Source organism: Capricornis sumatraensis, chromosome 10 (genome assembly GCF_032405125.1).
Source record: "Capricornis sumatraensis isolate serow.1 chromosome 10, serow.2, whole genome shotgun sequence".
In the NCBI taxonomy this organism is placed as follows: domain Eukaryota; kingdom Metazoa; phylum Chordata; class Mammalia; order Artiodactyla; family Bovidae; genus Capricornis; species Capricornis sumatraensis.
In genome coordinates this window covers 20,654,254-20,671,190 of record NC_091078.1, presented here as the reverse complement: position 1 = coordinate 20,671,190, position 16,937 = coordinate 20,654,254, and the positions used below count along the sequence as shown (strand labels likewise).

The window sequence follows — 16,937 nt, the reverse complement described above, 5'->3', positions numbered from 1 at the left end:
GTGGGACACAGGCTTAGCTGCTCAGAGGCATGCAGGATCTTTCCAGATCAGGGAGCGAGCCCTTCTCTCCTGCATTGTCGGGCAGATTCTTTACCACTGAGCCACCAGGGAAGCCCGTGTGTATGTGTGTGCTCATCACTCAGTCGTATCTGACTCTGCAACCCCGTGGACCGTAGCCCACCAGGCTCCTCTGTCCATGGACTTTTCCAGGCAAGAATACTGGAGTGGGTTGCCATTTCCAGGGGCTCTTCCTGACCCAGAAATTGAACCTTTGTCCCCTGCATTGGCAGATGGATTCTTTACCACTGAGTCACCTGGGAAGCCCAGGAAAGACCACACCAATGGTTTTATTTTTACTGATAGGAACATGTGAGTGGAAAAATTGGGCTCATCCTTTTAGACATGGGGTAAACTTAAAATCTTTAAAATTTTATAACTGATCCTTATTTTATTCATTTCTTTATACCTTGGAGAAGGCAATAGCAACCCACTCCAGTACTCTTGCCTGGAAAATCCCATGGGAGGAGCCTGGTAGGCTGCAGTCCATGGGGTCACGAAGAGTCAGACACGACTGAGCGGCTTCACTTCCACTTTTCACTTTCCTGCATTGGAGAAGGCAATGGCAACCCACTCCAGTGTTCTTGCCTGGAGAATCTCAGGGATGGGGGAGCCTGGTGGGCTGCCGTCTGTGGGGTCGTACGGAGTCGGACATGACTGAAGCGACTTAGCAGCAGCAGGAGCTCAGAGCAGGGAGATTCCACTGTGCTCTAGAGATAAGGATTTCAGCTGGTGGCCACACCTGTCTGACATCACTTCTTACTGCTGCCCCTCAAAAGGCTGCTCCTCCTCCACTGCCCACTCACCCACACCTTGGGGCTTCTTCACTGGTTGCTCCCCCATTCACAAATGCCTCTGCCCCAGACCTTCCCTGGCTGGCTCCATTGTATCATCCAGCTCCTGTTCTATCCATGTTGTATGTCCTTAGTTGTTTGTTTGGAAATTCCTGTAATTCAGGGGCTTCCTCTCTTCTGTTCCTAGTTGTATCTCAGTATTTAATGAATTGTGTCTAGCATATTATAGATGCTCAATAAATACTGGTTGAAGGAAACAAGGAGAAAAAGGGAGGAGGAAAAGGTGTATGGAAGGACCCCACACACAAAGGGAGAATAGACACCTTCCCCCTAGCATCACATTTCTTTTTCCTCCTGCTAATAGGACTCTTTGCGGGGAAACTGTGCCGTCCAAAGGCAGGGATCATAGGCCTGCTGCTTTTGTTTCTGCTCTGAAATTGTGGTATCTGCTGTTTCACAGTGAGCAGGTGGCTTACTCCCCCAAGGGGTGGTTCTCATTGCAACCCAGGTTTCAGGCAGTACCTGAGTCAGCACAGAGTCAAAGCTCAGAAGCCTTTCCAGCCCAGCCCAGTCGCTGACGCTGGCTCCCTGCCCCAGGGGGAAGCGAATTTCTGTTGATTCCAGTTGGTGTCGCTTTTTTGTTTCCTTGTGCAATTTCAGCATCTTGGCTGCACGAGTTATTCTAAATGTTCAGATCCCTGGGTCCTTGAATTCTGACAGTATGTTCCTGTCTCTCCTCACCATCATGTTCGAGTGCCAGCTTCTGACATCCCAAGTGGGGAGCAAAATGATATCATGCCTAGCTGACCAGACATCTGTACCCTAGATCCCTAGGCTTTAAGTGCAGTCCAACATTGGTAGCCATAATGATACATACTTTTTTCCATTCATTTGGCAACCATTATACCAACTTATTCCATCATTTCAAACTAATTTTCATTCATTTCTTCAACATGTATTTATTGTACTTACTATGTGAAAGGTACTGTTGTAGGCCCTAGAAAGAACTGACCACACTAAAAAAAATCTCTACACTCACAAATATTTAAAACTGGTTTTGTTGCCATCTTTTTATAAAAAGAAAAAAAAGAAAGAAGTGGGGACATAATTCATAACAGTAGCAGTGTGTGTCTTCAGATGCTGGTGGGTAGCATCACTGCTCTGGAGTCAAGGAGGTGACCCAGTTCAATCAAACCACCATGTCTGCTGCTGAGTTCCCATAAGCTAATTCCATCCTTTTCTGGTTTTATCCAAGACCTGCCTAGAGACAGACCTAGCTGCTTGCCCATGGTCTGATCCCAGGCCCTTTATCTACTGTGTGGGGAGGAGAGGAAGAGTGGGAGACTTAGACAAATGCAAGGCATTGGAGTCCTCAACCAGGAAGCTCCATGAGAGAAGGCTGTGAATGCTAACTTATGACGTGGAAACATGAAAACTCCAAAAAGTTGGTGGAGGTTTTTGTAAATTATGTGAAGTCTAATAAGCTAAAGTAAGACCACTGATGATCTGAGTGGCTCCTGTAGAAGCGAGGATGGGTTGTGCCAAGGGCAGCTCTTTGGGAGGAGGCTAGTCATGCACTCCACGGCCAGAAAAGAAGAGAAATTGAACTGGTCCTAACAAGGTCTCATATCTTTAGCTCTGTTACAAAATTACCCACCCCTTGGTGACATCCTATAGAAACCTCCCTATGTGAGGCTGCTAGAGGAGGGAATCTGATCTCATGTTAAGGGATTTTGGCCAGCTTCAAAGTTGTCACTGATAAATGGACCCAAACTGACATTTGGATCCTCAGAGGAAGCCCTTTTCAGAAGATGAGACCAGAGCCTTCCTAGTCTGAGTGTGTGTGTGTGTGTGTGTGTGTGTGTGCTCTCAGTTGTGTCCAACTCTTTGCCACCCCATGGCCTGTAGCTTGCTAAGCTCCTCTGTCCATGGGATTTTCCACACAAGAATACTGGAGTGGGTTGCCATTTTCTACTCCAGGGGATCTTCCTGACATAGCAAATTGAACACATGTCCCTTGTGTCTCCTGCATTGGCAGGCCTATTCTTTACCAACTGTGCCACCTGGAAAGCCCCTCCTAGTCTGAATTAGTGTCCAAATGTGGATCAGAGGCATGCAACCCATGGAAGAAGCCATTTCTAGTAATAACTGTAAGAAACCCATGGGTTGCTTCACTGGATGATTCACACAGCTGTTCAGTTCAGTTCAGTTCAGTCGCTCAGTCGTGTCCGAGTCTTTGCGACCCCATGAATCGCAGCACGCCAGGCCTCCCTGTCCATCACCAACTCCCGGAGTTCACTCAGACTCACGTCCGTCGAGTCAGTGATGCCATCCAGCCATCTCATCCTGTCGTCCCCTTCTCCTCCTGCCCCCAATCCCTCCCAGCATCAGAGTCTTTTCCAATGAGTCAACTCTTCACATGAGGTGTCCAAAGTCCTGGAGTTTCAGCTTTAGCATCATTCCTTCCAAAGACATCCCAGGGCTGATCTCCTTCAGAATGGACTGGTTGGATCTCCTTGCAGTCCAAGGGACTCTCAAGTGTCTTCTCCAACACCACAATTCAAAAGCATCAATTCTTCGACGCTCAGCTTTATTCACAGTCCCAACTCTCACATCCATACATGACCACAGGAAAAACCATAGCCTTGACTAGACGAACCTTAGTCAGCAAAGTAATGTCTCTGCTTTTGAATATGCTATCTAGGTTGGTCATAACTTTTCTTCCAAGGAGTATGCATCTTTTAATTTCATGGCTGCAATCACCATCTGCAGTGATTTTGGAGCCCCCCAAAATAAAGTCTGACATACAGCTGAGGTTATTTCAATTAATCACTGAAGGTAATGTTATAGTTCATTTTTTTAATGTACTTAGCACAAATGTACAAGTTTGTGCAGCTTAGATGAGTCAAGGACCTTTTTTCAGAGACATTTTAGCACTTGAAAAATTAACACTCCAGTGTCACCTATTCTTAAGAAAGTGCACTTAAGTCATTTTGTGTAGGCACAAATTTAAATCCCAAGATACTAGACGTAGATGTAAATCACTTAGCCAAGGAATAGATCCAGCTGGCTGACCACCTGGCATGCACATCTCCATGCAACCTTATAGCTCTTGTGGCTGAAAATGCCTTTCATGGGGGATATTTTATGTTATGATGATATTCTCAAGGTTGAAGAACCCAAAGATTTTGGATTAAACCACTTGCAAACATCACAGTCTTATTGTACAAAACTCATCCCTCTCTGCTTTTTTTTTTTAAGTTTTCAGTAGGAAACACCACTTAAGTTTCTTGTAGCAGAAAAAAAAAAAAAAAAGAAAATGGAACCAGTCTTTAAACAAAAAGGATGTATGAGCTGATATGAGGAGCAGCTCACTAAATCAAAGGAAGCGGGACTTCCCTGGCCATCCAGTGGTTAAGATTCTGAGCTTCCACTGGCGGCTCAGGTTTGATCCCTGGTCGGGGACCTAAGATTCCACATGCCCACGAGGCACAGCCAAAACGAAACAAAAAGCCTGCTTAAATCAAAGAAAGCTTAGACAACCCTTTCTCTGGCAGGACACAAATGAAAGTGACCTGGGACCTTAGCAGCCGTTGCTCTTGGCCCTGGAGCATTATCATGAGATGACTCTGCTCCAACTCACTTGTCTATTACAGTCAAGTTTTCAAATACCCAGGAGAGAGAGTTGAACTGACCAACTTGTAGGGCATGTCTAGCTATGTTTAGGAAACAGTGACACGGCCCCTTGGAAACTGGTCGTGAGCTAGAAGCCACTGCAGTTTGTGTCTGTTAGATAAAGAGCGACCCTTTCATCCTGCCCCCAATAATGCAGATCCAGAGGAAACTGTAGATAAAGGAAAAAAGGAATCAGGCATCTCATGGAAATTTTGATTCTGGCCATTACACAGTTCCCTGCCAACCACTGCTCTCTATTCATCAGGGAGAACTGGCCCTTCCTCCCCTGTTCTCTTCACCCAGCCTCACTCAGAAGCAGGGCTTCTCGCCCCTGTGCCCTTGTTGTCTATTGTAGTAAAACTGGCTCTGACTTGGGAGAGCAGAACTTAGGGTTCATATGGCCAGGCAGGCTCTCACACCATCAGAGTGTCCAGCCTTGAAGAAAGTAACTGCATCCTCAGCTACACAAACGCTTTTCTCCCGCATGAGTCAGCATCTGACCTTGATTATCCAAATCTCTCCTGAGGATGATCCACATGAGAAACACAGCAGAAGTCGTCGCCGTGCCTGCTGCTGGGTTCCCTGGAGTGCTGGTTCTAGCAGGAGTGAGGATTGGCATAAAATGTTTCTAAAGCAGCAATCCATACATTGCAGGGTGAACCAAAATATAGCATTGCGCTTGGATCTTTATCTCTCTTTTTGAAAAAATAAGGACTAATAAGTCAGAACAAGGGAGAAATGAGCAAGTTAAAGAATTCACATATAACTTTAAGACTGTGGAGTTCAACGGTAAAATATTAAAATTCAAGATTTTAAAACCAGCACTGCTCACTCAAGTCTTCTGTTCTTGACTATTTTAACATGTTTATCTTGTTTATGGGCTTTCCAGGTGGCACTAGTGGTAAAGAAACTGTGTGCAACACCAGAGACTCGGATTTGATCCCTGGGTTGGGAAGATCTCCTCGAGGAGGACATGGCAACCCACTGCAGTATTCTTGCCTGGAGAATCCCACAGACTGAGGAGCTTGGTGAGCTACAGTCCACAGGGTCACAAAGAGGCAGACACTACTGAAGTGACTTAGCAGGCACACAGGCATGTTGTTCATATCTGGCCAGAATTATCATTATTATACTTATTGTCATTTTTAATACCCAAGATGGAGTAAAATTACACCCACGTGCCAGACACTATACTAAATACTTTTAACATACTGTTTCTTTAATCACTTTTATTTATTTTTGGCTGTGGTGGGTCTTCATTGAGCACGTGGGCTTTCTCAAATTGCAGCAAGTAGGGCTGCTCTTTGTTCTGGTGTGTGGCTTCTGGTGTTGTGGAACACAGGTTCTAGGGCACATGGGCTTTAGTAGTTGTGGCACACGGGTTGAATTGCCCCACAGCACGTGGAATGTTCCCGGACCAGGGATCAAACCCATGTCCCCTGCATTGGCAGGCAGATTCTTAACTGCTGGACCACCAGGGAAGTCCTCAACATATTACCTTATTCCATTCTCTCAGCAGCCCAGTAAGATGGGTACAATTATTATCCCCATTTTACAGATGAGGAAAGTAAGGCCCAGAGAGGTTAAGAAACTTGCCCCAATGTCCCTCTGCTGATGAGTGATGGAACTTGAATTTGTCTGACTGCAGAACATAATCTCTATTTTTTTTTGGCCACGCCTTGTGGCATGGGGGATTTTAGTTTCCCAAACAGGGATCAAACCCATGGCCCCTGCATTGGGAGCATGGAGTCTTAACCACTGAGTTCAGTGCAGTTCAATTGCTCAGTCATGTCCAACTCTTTGCGACCCCATGGACTACAGCACGCCAGGCCTCCCTGTCCATCACCAACTCCCGGAGTTTACTCAAACTCATGCCCATTGAGTTGGTGATGTCATCCAACCATCTCATCCTCTGTCATACCCTTCTCCTCCTGCCTTCAATCTTTTCCAGCATCAGGGTCTTTTCAAATGAGTCAGCTCTTCACATCAGGTGGCCAAAGTATTGAAGTTTCAGCTTCAGCATCAGTCCTTCCAATGAACATTCAGGACTGATTTCCTTTAGGATGGACTGGTTGGATCTCCTTGCAGTCCAAGGGACTCTGAAGAGAACCACTGAACCACTAAGCAAATCCCGAAACATACCTCTTAACCATTGTAAAATCTTGTCAGTCCAAAGAAAACTGGTCTATTTAACAGTCAGAACATTGATGAGTTTTCAACACTGTCACAAGTGGAGGAAACCACAGGTCTCCCTCAGGCTCTCGTAAAGCTTTGGGGGCTTACATGTACTGCATTTTTGGCCAAATCTTTAGGGAACTGTTGACCGAAACCAAGCACCGTGGCCCAGCCCACTTGCCTCAGTTGTGTCATAACAGGAGGTCCCAATAAGGAACGTGGTGCTGCCTAGCAAACTAACCAGGAGAATTTAGGAGAGACGAAAAGACAGAGGAGATGACCAACCTCCCAGAGTCTCTCTCACTGGAATCCATCTTGGCTGAGAGATGCACGTGCAACAAGGAAGGACCCTGAGTCAGACCATGGGCCAAGAAAGATGACTGGCCAAAGACAACCTGGAAACTAATCGAATTCCCATAAAACCTGAGACTTTGAGCCACACAGTGAATTAGTTCTCCTGTATTCCCTTAACCTGCTGCTCTCTGCCCAGTGCCCTTTCCAATAAAGTCTCTTGCTTTGCAGCACATGTATCTCCTCTGACAATTCATTTCAGAGTGTTAGATAACAGCCCACTCTTGAGTCCTGAAAGGTGTCCCCCTTCCTGTCACAGGAACCTCCAGGCCTTGGAATAAATAGTGGCCTGACAGCCAGGCTCCAAACTAGCCTCTAGTAAACAGACTTTAATTTAGCTTATCGATGGGCAGTGAAGACATCAGACTCCATCGGAACAACCCTGGGAGGATGCTCTGAGCTCTGCCCTACCTATTAGGAGCTGTAAGTTTGTGCAAACAGCCATAAAATTAAACCCATCCAGGGAGGGACATTGATTTCCAATTGGCACAGTTTGCCAGATGCTGTTTGGTCTAAGAATTGCTTGAACTCTACTAGTGACGCCACCTGCCCTTGGCTTTGCAGGGTGTGTTCCCAGCAGGGAAGGCCCCTCCACTCCTACTTGCTGGTGGAACTTGGGCTGAAGGCATGGTGGGCTCCCCATATGTTGCAGGGGAGAGGCCAGCCACGCCCTGGGATGGATTCACCCTCTTATCCAACTCTGGGGCTAAAGCTGCCCCCAAGAGATTACAGACGCTCCCTCCCCCAACTAATTAAATAGGTGGCCTCCTGCTGCTAAAAGAGAATGAGGGCGGAAAAACAGCCGGACCTAGAAACCACTGATGCGTGCCTAAGCAGTCTCTAATGGGTCAGGGTGGTTCTATGCCCGAGACCTGGCATTCTGTAGTCTCTGCTGACTTTGTAGTTTTCAAATTTTATAGCTCATAAGGTGTATCATAGAAGCTTTACATGGTATTTTAAATAATATTGCCTATTAATAAGCACATCTTGCAATCATTATTATTATATACCAACCCTTGTGTTAAAACATTGGAATAAAAGTAACTATTCAAACATAGTATTTTTTCTCATGGAACAACCTGAAGGTTATTCTACCACCTTACACACACACACACACACACGCAAAGAGGAGGCTTCTGGATTCAAAGCTAAGTGTCTGCCTAAATTACCTAAATCTAAATGTTTATGCAATTATAAGTTTAGATGAAAACTAAAATCACGGTTTGGATTAAGGAAAGAAACCATTTAGAGTTTTTCAGGAGTTCAGCCCTCAAGCAAGTTATTATTAGTTGTTCTGTTTTCCATTCTGTTTTTGCCAAAAATCGTTTAGAAGGAAAGAGGACCTGAGATGCAAAGAGGAAGACAGTTGTAATCATAGGAAATTGGGCTAAATTAAAATGATACTAAGTCACAGCACAACTTGGCCTCTTTGCCACCAACTTTTGACATTCTAATTAGGGTAAATGGTTATGCAAATCTAGTCAGTTACTCATTTCTCCCCCAGCCTGAGTGCCTTGTGATTGTTTAAGTGAGGGCTGTTGATGGCATAATTAAAGCTCTCCTAAAAATTAATTGGGAATTGGCGAACAGCCTCCAAAGATGCCCTAATTTGTGGGCAGCCCAGCACAGCTGTCCTTTTGTCCAGCCCACCACCAGGACGCCTCAAATTTCCCCATCATGTATAATAGAATGTGACACTCGAGATGTTCTCAAGCCTCAGTCCACAGGACAGAGTGGAAGACGCAGACTGGCAGGAGTCTGCCACATCCACGGTTGCCTCCTGGGCATGTTCAGCTGAGGAAACACGGTTTCAGGCGACCCCAAATATGGAGCACAGAACTCCTGGGTTTGGGGAACATTTACGAAACAGAATTGGTCGTGATAAATGTTGAAGCTGCATAGTGGGTGCAAAGGGTGGGGAGCAGCAGGGAAGAAGGCCAAGGTAGTAACTATTGTCTTCCCTTTTGTGCATGCTTGAAATTGACCATAATAAAAAAAAATTAATGTGTATATTACTGTTAAATTAATTAAAGAAGGAGGCCATTAGACTCAGGTGGTTTTCATGTCTTAGCTACATAAGCAAACCAAAACCTAAGTCCATGGATGCCCGCCAGGGTAGGAAATCAAAACCTAAGGACAACCAATCCTAAACAGCCAACTAGACTTTCCCATACAATGCCTGAGCTATAGCCAATTAAATAATTTCCTTGCTCTGCTTCACAATCTTCTTGATAATAAAGCCTTGCCCCTAGTGTCTGTCAGGGAAATGCTCCTAACCACTCTGGTTTGGCACTGTCAGATTGGAAGAGATTTTTGCTCAAATGGGGCTTCCCTGGTGGTTCAGATAGTAAAGAATCTGCCTGCAATGCAGGAGACCCTGGTTTGAGCCCTGGGTCAAGAAAATTCTTTGGGGGAAGGGAATGGCTACCCACTCTAGTATTCTTGCCTGGGGAATGCCATGGACAGAGGAGCCTGACGGGCTATAGTCCATGGAGTCAGAAAGAGTCGAACACAATTGAGTAACTGATACTTTCACTTTCTTTCACTTTGCTCAGATAAACTCTTAAATTTTAAAGATACGCCCCAGTGTATCTTTTAATGCTACCAAGAAATAACATCTATCAGGAGGAGGAGGTTCTTAGTAGCAAAAGTCAACTTATGGTTATTCTCTGAAAGAACAGTCAGAGAGTACCTAATCCTTTAACACGAGTCTTAACATTACTTCTTCTCACATTAAACACATTCCCACAGCCAACCTTTAACCCTCCCCAGTTAGGCATTCATGGGCTTAGGCTTTGGTTTGCTTACGTAGCTGTTATGGAAGGATGAACAAAGACTGAGAAGAGACCAGGAGAGAAATAGATCCAGTGGAGAGACAGAAGAAGGAAACTGGCTAAGAGGGTGAGAAGAGTGAGACCTCCAGATGTCCATCTCGATGATAACTGAGAGCTGATTATGAATTAATTCTACATCATTGTTGGGCTGCACCCTGCAGGCTTGCAAGCCCTGTACTGGCCCAGCTTCAAGAAAGCCTGGAGTCAGCAGCAGAGACATCAATGGTTTGGTGGATGGGGGGATCTTGCATGTCTGAAGCAAGGTCCTGGAGTGAAACCCCACTCTGTGCAACTGGTGTTGGACAAGATGGCAGCAGTCTTGGCTCCTGGGGAGAGGGCCAGGGAATTGAGGTCGGGTTGGTTCATCGGTTACTGGGGAAACTAGAAGGGCACACCCCTCATGGCCCTCTTGAGAAGCTAGTAGGTGGAAAAGTTCTGATCTAAAGGTTAGAACAATCACTAGCTGGGATCTGGGTCAAGTATGTAGGAAGGTCAATCATGGGAGCAGGTGCAGGTGAAGCAGGCACTGGCCGAGCAGGGGACGTACAGAGAGCAAGAGACGAGCCATCATAAGTGGTCTTGGTGACCTGACTATACAGTCATAAAAGAAAAAAAATACAATCGCATTGACTTTAAAATAACTCAAGTAAATACTCTTAAATTTAAAAAATTAAAAAGTGCCTGATAGTCAAGGGACAAATTCTCTCATGTCTGACAAACTCCCTGGGTCAGCAATGGGATGGACCTATGGTTAAGAATTCACCCACCGATGCAGGGGACACGGGTTCGATGGTTGGTCCAGGAAGGTTCCACATGCCACCACAGGGCAACTAAGCTTGTGCACCATGACTACTGAAGCCCAAGTGCCCTAGAGCCCATGCTCTGCAACAAGAGAAGGCACTGTAATGAGAAGCCCATGCACTGCAACTAGAGAATAGCCCCCTCTTGCCACAATGAGAGAAAGCCTGCACACAGCAATGAAGACCCAGTGCAGCCACAAATAAATAATAAATATATTTTTAAAAACTTTGATGGGAGCAGCAGTTTGTAGTTTCATTTCTATGGGTGGAGGTTTTTTTTTAAAGAAGGGAGCCCCTTGGATACCAGAATCACAATGCAAGATATTAATAGCTGCAGGCCTAGGAAATCACCAGTCTTCCCCAGGGCAAAATGATGCTTTTTTCTTTTAGGAATATCCATGTCTAGAGTGACAATAATTAATGAGCAATTAAAAAGCCTCCCCAGCCAGGCTGTGTCCAGGATGTCCTAGTTTTGTCAGGAAAACTAGAGAGAACCAGTGTGGACTAATTAATTGGTCTTCAGGTAGTAACTACAGCAAAGGTGTCTTGGGTACCCTGGGAAACCAGAGTCTCCTCTTTCTTGAGAATCAATCAGCTCAAGATTGATGAAGGGCTGCTAAGGTCAGGCTTAGAAACACAAAACCATCTGCCAACTCTCTAGGGCTAGTACCTGCAGTAGAGCAATTTTAGAAGAACAGGTGTTCACTTTTAACTTACCTCTTCTTTTCTTTTTTGCTGAAATTGTGGTTTTAGCTAGGAAGAGCCTCCAGTTGGTTGATGAAATTCACAAACTGTCTATTGTAACTTAAAATAACCTGGCTCAAAGGTATTGTGATCACCTCGACTGGCTCTTGCACAAAGTCATAAACCACTCATCCCTAACAATAGCCACTCTGGCCTTTCCAGAAGCATTGGGCAGCATCAGGAAACAGTAACTACAAGGCTTTGACCCAAAAGGGCCGCCACAAACTGAAAGTGTGTCCCCAAAATTCATATGTTGAAACTGAGTCCCCAGTGTGATGGTACCTGGAGGTGGGACATTTAGTCAGTGTTTAGGTCATGAGGGTGGAGCCCTCACTAATCAGATTAGGGTCCTTATTAAGAGACCCCCAGAGAAATCCCTTGCCCCTTCCACCATGTGAGGACACAAGAAGAAGAATGCCATCTATGAACCAGGAAGCAGGCTCTCACCAGACATCAAATCTGCCAGCATCTTCATCATGGACTCCCACCTATAAGAACTATAAGAAATAAATGTTTGTTGTTTATAAGCCACCTAGTCTATGGTATTTTTGTTATAGCAGCTCAGAAAGCTGAAGATAGAGAACTAAGCCAAAGAACAGTGTTTCACTCTAAGTGTGGAACAGATCCAGTCCGGTCCACCTCCTTTTCAGAGCAGGCTTGAGAGCCCACAAAGTCCTTAAAAGCTGATGCTCATATGTTTCTGGTTCCTTGAAAATATCTTCTGGTTCAGTAAGCTAAGAACATTTTCTAAACTCTTTGATGATGATCTATAAACACAACACATCCATATGTTTGTTGATGATGGTTCAATGACTGTAGTTGTTGTTCCTCTATTTATGAAGGTATTTCTTATTCCTGCTAAGCCTTTTTGTTCCCAGTTTCCCAAGGATGTGGGAAATTCCTCAAAACACTCTTGTGATAGATCATATTTTTCTAAAGACAACTATAGTCAAATATATCCCTTCTCACATGCTCTTATTTCAATGTGGCATGAATAATCTTCCATCAAGAGATAAGATTTGTGTTCCTGCCTTGTGAGCCTGGACAGACCTTTGTAAATGCCTCAACCAATAGAACGTGGCAAAAGTAAAATCATGTGACTTCCTGGTAGAGTCACAATAGGTGACACAGCTTCCCCTGGGCTCTCTCTGGGCCTTGGGAGCCAAGCCTACACAGAGCAAGTCCAGCTACCCTAAACTTGCCATGCTGGAAACATCATGCGGAGAGACTATATATAGATTAAGGTGTTCAAGACTTCCCTGGTGGTCCAGTGGTTAAGACTCTGTGCTTCCAATGCAGGGGGTGCAGGTTCAATCTGTTGTTGGGGAACTCAGATCCCATGTGTCATGTGGCCAATAAAATAAAAAATAAATTTAAAAAAAGTAGTTAATTTTGAGGGACTTCCCTGGCAGTCCAGTGATTAGAATTCCATGCTTACACTGCAAGGGGCCCAGGTTCAATCTCTGGTCATGGAATTGAAATCCCGAAAGCAGTGTGGCCAAAAAAAAAAAAAAAAATAGTGTTCAGGGAAGCCTAACTGTTCCAGTTCTCAGTTGCTTTAGTGTTTCCAACTCAGGCTCCCCATGTATGTAAACAAGCCTTTGATGGTCTCAGCCCTGCCTTTGCACTCTGACAGCACATGGAGTAGAAACAAGCCTTCCCCATGATGTCCTGGGCAACTTCCTGACAGACAGAATCTCCAAGCATAACCAGTGACCGTTCCATGCCTCTAACTTTGGGGGTAACTTATTCTACAGGATAGTAACCAGAGGAACCCTCTAGGATATTCCTTGAAGTATAGTGAGGGCACTTGGTTTGTAATCACATCCTGGTTTTAAATCCAGATGTAATCATTATACTAGCTGAGTAAACTTAAGCAAGTCAGTTTCTTTTCTGAGCATTTATTTTCTCATCTACAAAATATGGAAAATAATGACTGCTTTAATATATATCAAAACATCAGGGAAAATATTTCCATACCTGTGACAGATGAAAGGTTATAATGAAGAAAGTGTTTTTGCAAACTGGTAACAAAATGCAATTGAAAGTGGGCAAAATATATGAATAGAGAATTCAGAGAAGAGAAAATACAAATGGCAAGTTAATGTCAAAAAGTAAATGCAAAAAAAAAAAAGTAAATGCAAATTAAGTAAGAATAAGCTATCACTTACCCAATTAGCAAAATTCTACTAGTGAGTTGTGGTGCAAAGGACAAGGTGCTCTGGCAACATGAACAGCTACAGATTCTTTTGGAAAGGTATCTGACAATAGCTACTAAAATGAAAAATACACATATTTTTCAAATCAGAAATCCCTCTCTCTCAAACCTATTGTAAAGAAATAAAAGTACCAGGACACAGAAAATAAAATAAATAAAGCTGCTCTCTGCAGGACAGCTTCTAATGGTAAAAAATCTGGAAATAAAGGTCTTCAGCAGGAGACTGAGAGGCCTGAGTAAATGGTAAAACAGCTACACTTTGGAATAATGTTAGAAAGAACAAGCTAGAGGGGCTCCCTGGTGGTCCAGTGGCTAAGACTCTGCATTCCCAATGCAGGGGGCCCAGGTTCAATCCCTGGTCAGGGAACTAAGATCCACAGGCCGCAACCAAGACCCACTACCGCAAAAAAAAAAAAAAAAAAAGGTAAGAAAAGAAAGAACTTGCTGGAGAATGAGCTATAGTGTGGACCTTTATAGCATAGGCCTCTAGCCACCACCTCTACAGTACTGCTTCCTTTGTTCAGGATCCAAACTCCCAGGAGACAGTTTCTGATTTGACTGACCCCCAGTAGCATGCCTGCCCTCTGTGTGCAGGGAGAGGTCGCACCTGACCTCTTTGGCCTCCTTGGAGGAAGTTGGCCACCACCTCCTTGGCTACTCACAATGAGAATTTTCCAACTATGGTGCTAAGACAACCTTGAAGGTTGGTGTTTGGATGCTACATGATAGTAGCAGTGTGTGGTCAGTCATGTCTGACCCTTTGCAACCCTACAGAATGTAGCCTGCCAGGCTCCTCTGTCCATGAAATTCTCCAGGCAAGAATACTAGAGTAGGGTTGCCATTTCCTACTCCAGCGGATCTTCCTGACCTAGTGATTGAACCCACATCTCTTGCATCCTCCTCTACTGGGAGGCAGGTCCTTTACCAACTGCGCGCCCTGGGAAGCCCTGGATGCTGCATAACTCCAATTAATCACAATAAAAAAAGTCAGAAAGTGGCTTTCATTCATCTTGAGCTAAAAATTGAAAATGCTTTTCCCATTATTCATCTATCCTTCAGTTTACCTTGTGGCTCAGCTGGTAAAGAATCCACCTGCAATGTGGGGGACATGGGTTTGATCCCTGGGTTGGGAAGATTCCCTGGAGAAGGGAAAGGCTAGCCACTCCAGTATTCTGGCCTAGAGAATTCCGTGGACTATATAGTCCATGGGGTCTCAAAGAATCAAACAGGACTGAGGGACTTTCACTTTCACACTTTCACTTTCGGTTTACCACATGCCCCTTCAACTGGACAGTCTCATTCCTTTCTCTGCTCAAATAGTACAAGGCTGTGAATCCTCTTATTGTGATTGAATACACTGGTGTTCTTGGTCTCCAAGAGGTCACAGTCTTAAACTCACCTGATGCTCTCTGATACAAAGGGCTGGTGTGTGGTTTTGACTTTCCCTGCTGTGAGTCACATCCCATCAGTCAAAGCTTCCTGTTCAGCAAAGACCATCCTGCATATGTATAAAAGAGAATATAGGGGCTTTCCTGGTGGCCCAGTGGTTAAGAATACGCCCTGCAATGCAGGGGACATCAGTTCGATCTCTGGTCTGGGGAGATCTCACATGCTGTTGAGCAACTAAGCCCAAGCACTTCAACTACTGAACCTGTGTGCCTAGAGCCTGTGCTCCACAAGAGAAGCCACCACAATAAGAACCCCACACACTGCAATGAAATGTAGCCCCCACTCACCGCAACTAGAGAAAGCCAACAAAGATCCACCACAGTCAAAAAATAAAACAAATAAAGAGAATATAGGATTGAACAACAACCTTTCCCTTTAGAGGATTGAAAACCTTTCCCTTTATTAGAATCTCACTAAAGTGCTATATGAGGAGGGCATGACAACCCATTCCAGTATTCTTGCTTGGAGAATCCCATGGACAGAGGAGTCTAGCAGGCTATAGTCCATAGGATCAGACACAGCTGAACCGACTTAGCACACATGCATGCAGAGTGCTATATATTTTTTGATATAAGGATCAATTCCTGCTAAGAAAAATTACAGTATTAATTTGCAGTGAATGATTAACATTGCCAACCCAACTCCCTAATATTGCATAAAATAAAATTTGTTTTGGCTCCCCTAAAAGTCAGGGTTTCTTATTATTGCAGGTCTCAGCAGCTCAACTTGTTCTGCACATGGTTGCATGTTTAATTAGTGATACTTCTGTAAGTGTCTGCAATTAGCACCATGATGATTAATAAAATAACTCCTTTAAAGCTCCATTTAGCTAGCAGAACTGCATAATCAGGTATAATTAATTCATCATTAATAAATCATGGCTGATTAACTAATCTCTATATTACCAACACATTACTGAACAGCTCCCACCTGAGCACAGCTAATTTTTCTAGCTGAACAGAACTGGAAGCTATGAGGGAAAAAAACAAAACATAAAAACAAAAAACAGCTTCTCCAAAACTACATTAAGCAGCAAGTATATTGGTGTGGTCAGGGAGATTCTGAGATAATGCACATTTTGGCTGCACTTTTCTGGCAGCCCAGTGGTTAGGTTTCTGCACTTTTCACTCCCAAAGCCATGGGTTAAATCCCTGGTTGAGGAGCTAAGATCCCAGTAAGCCACTTGGTGCAGCCAAAAAAAAAAAAAAACCAACCAATAGAGAATAAAAGTTATTGAGCTACATAAGCAATTGTCACTTGAGAGGGAAGAAGACAGTGGCTGAATACTAGGATATTGCAGAATACATGGGAGCAACAGCAGAGGGAATTCCCACTCCAAAAAGAACTTGGAAAGAGGCAGGATATTACCTTACTTTCTGTGTTTAATTTTATTACCACTCTATCACTCATTACCATGAATACTAGAGGTTCTCAAACGTAAATGTACACCCAGATTGCCTGGAGGGGTTGTTAAAAACTAGATTTTGGTCTCCATCTCCAGAGCGTCTGATTCAGTGGGTCTGGGATAGGGCCTGAGAATTTGCTTTTCTAACAAGCTCCCGAGTAGTGCAAATGCTATTTGTCCAGGAAACCACACCTGAATAACCATAGTTCTCCCTTTCTCATACACTGGGGATGATTCACAATTGCTGTGATTCCCGTCTTTTCTATAGAAAAAAAAAATTAAGATTAGTTTTAAAAAAAGAAAAAGAATAGTTTTCAATATTATTTATCTGTCTGTGTGTTTCTCTGTCCTTGTGTCTTATCTCTTCAACTGGATTATTAGTTTAATAACTACTTTCCTTTATATCTCCGCTCCTATAGAATGTAACTACTTTCA

General features: G+C 44.1%; 1 non-coding gene across 1 annotated transcript; it reads left to right on the top strand.

Moving 5' to 3' along the window:
- The first annotated feature begins 13,942 nt into the window (after positions 1–13,942).
- On the top strand, positions 13,943–14,015 carry TRNAG-CCC (transfer RNA glycine (anticodon CCC)). The gene has a single exon. It is a non-coding gene; the product is annotated as a tRNA-Gly (tRNA).
- The last annotated feature ends 2,922 nt before the right edge of the window (positions 14,016–16,937 follow it).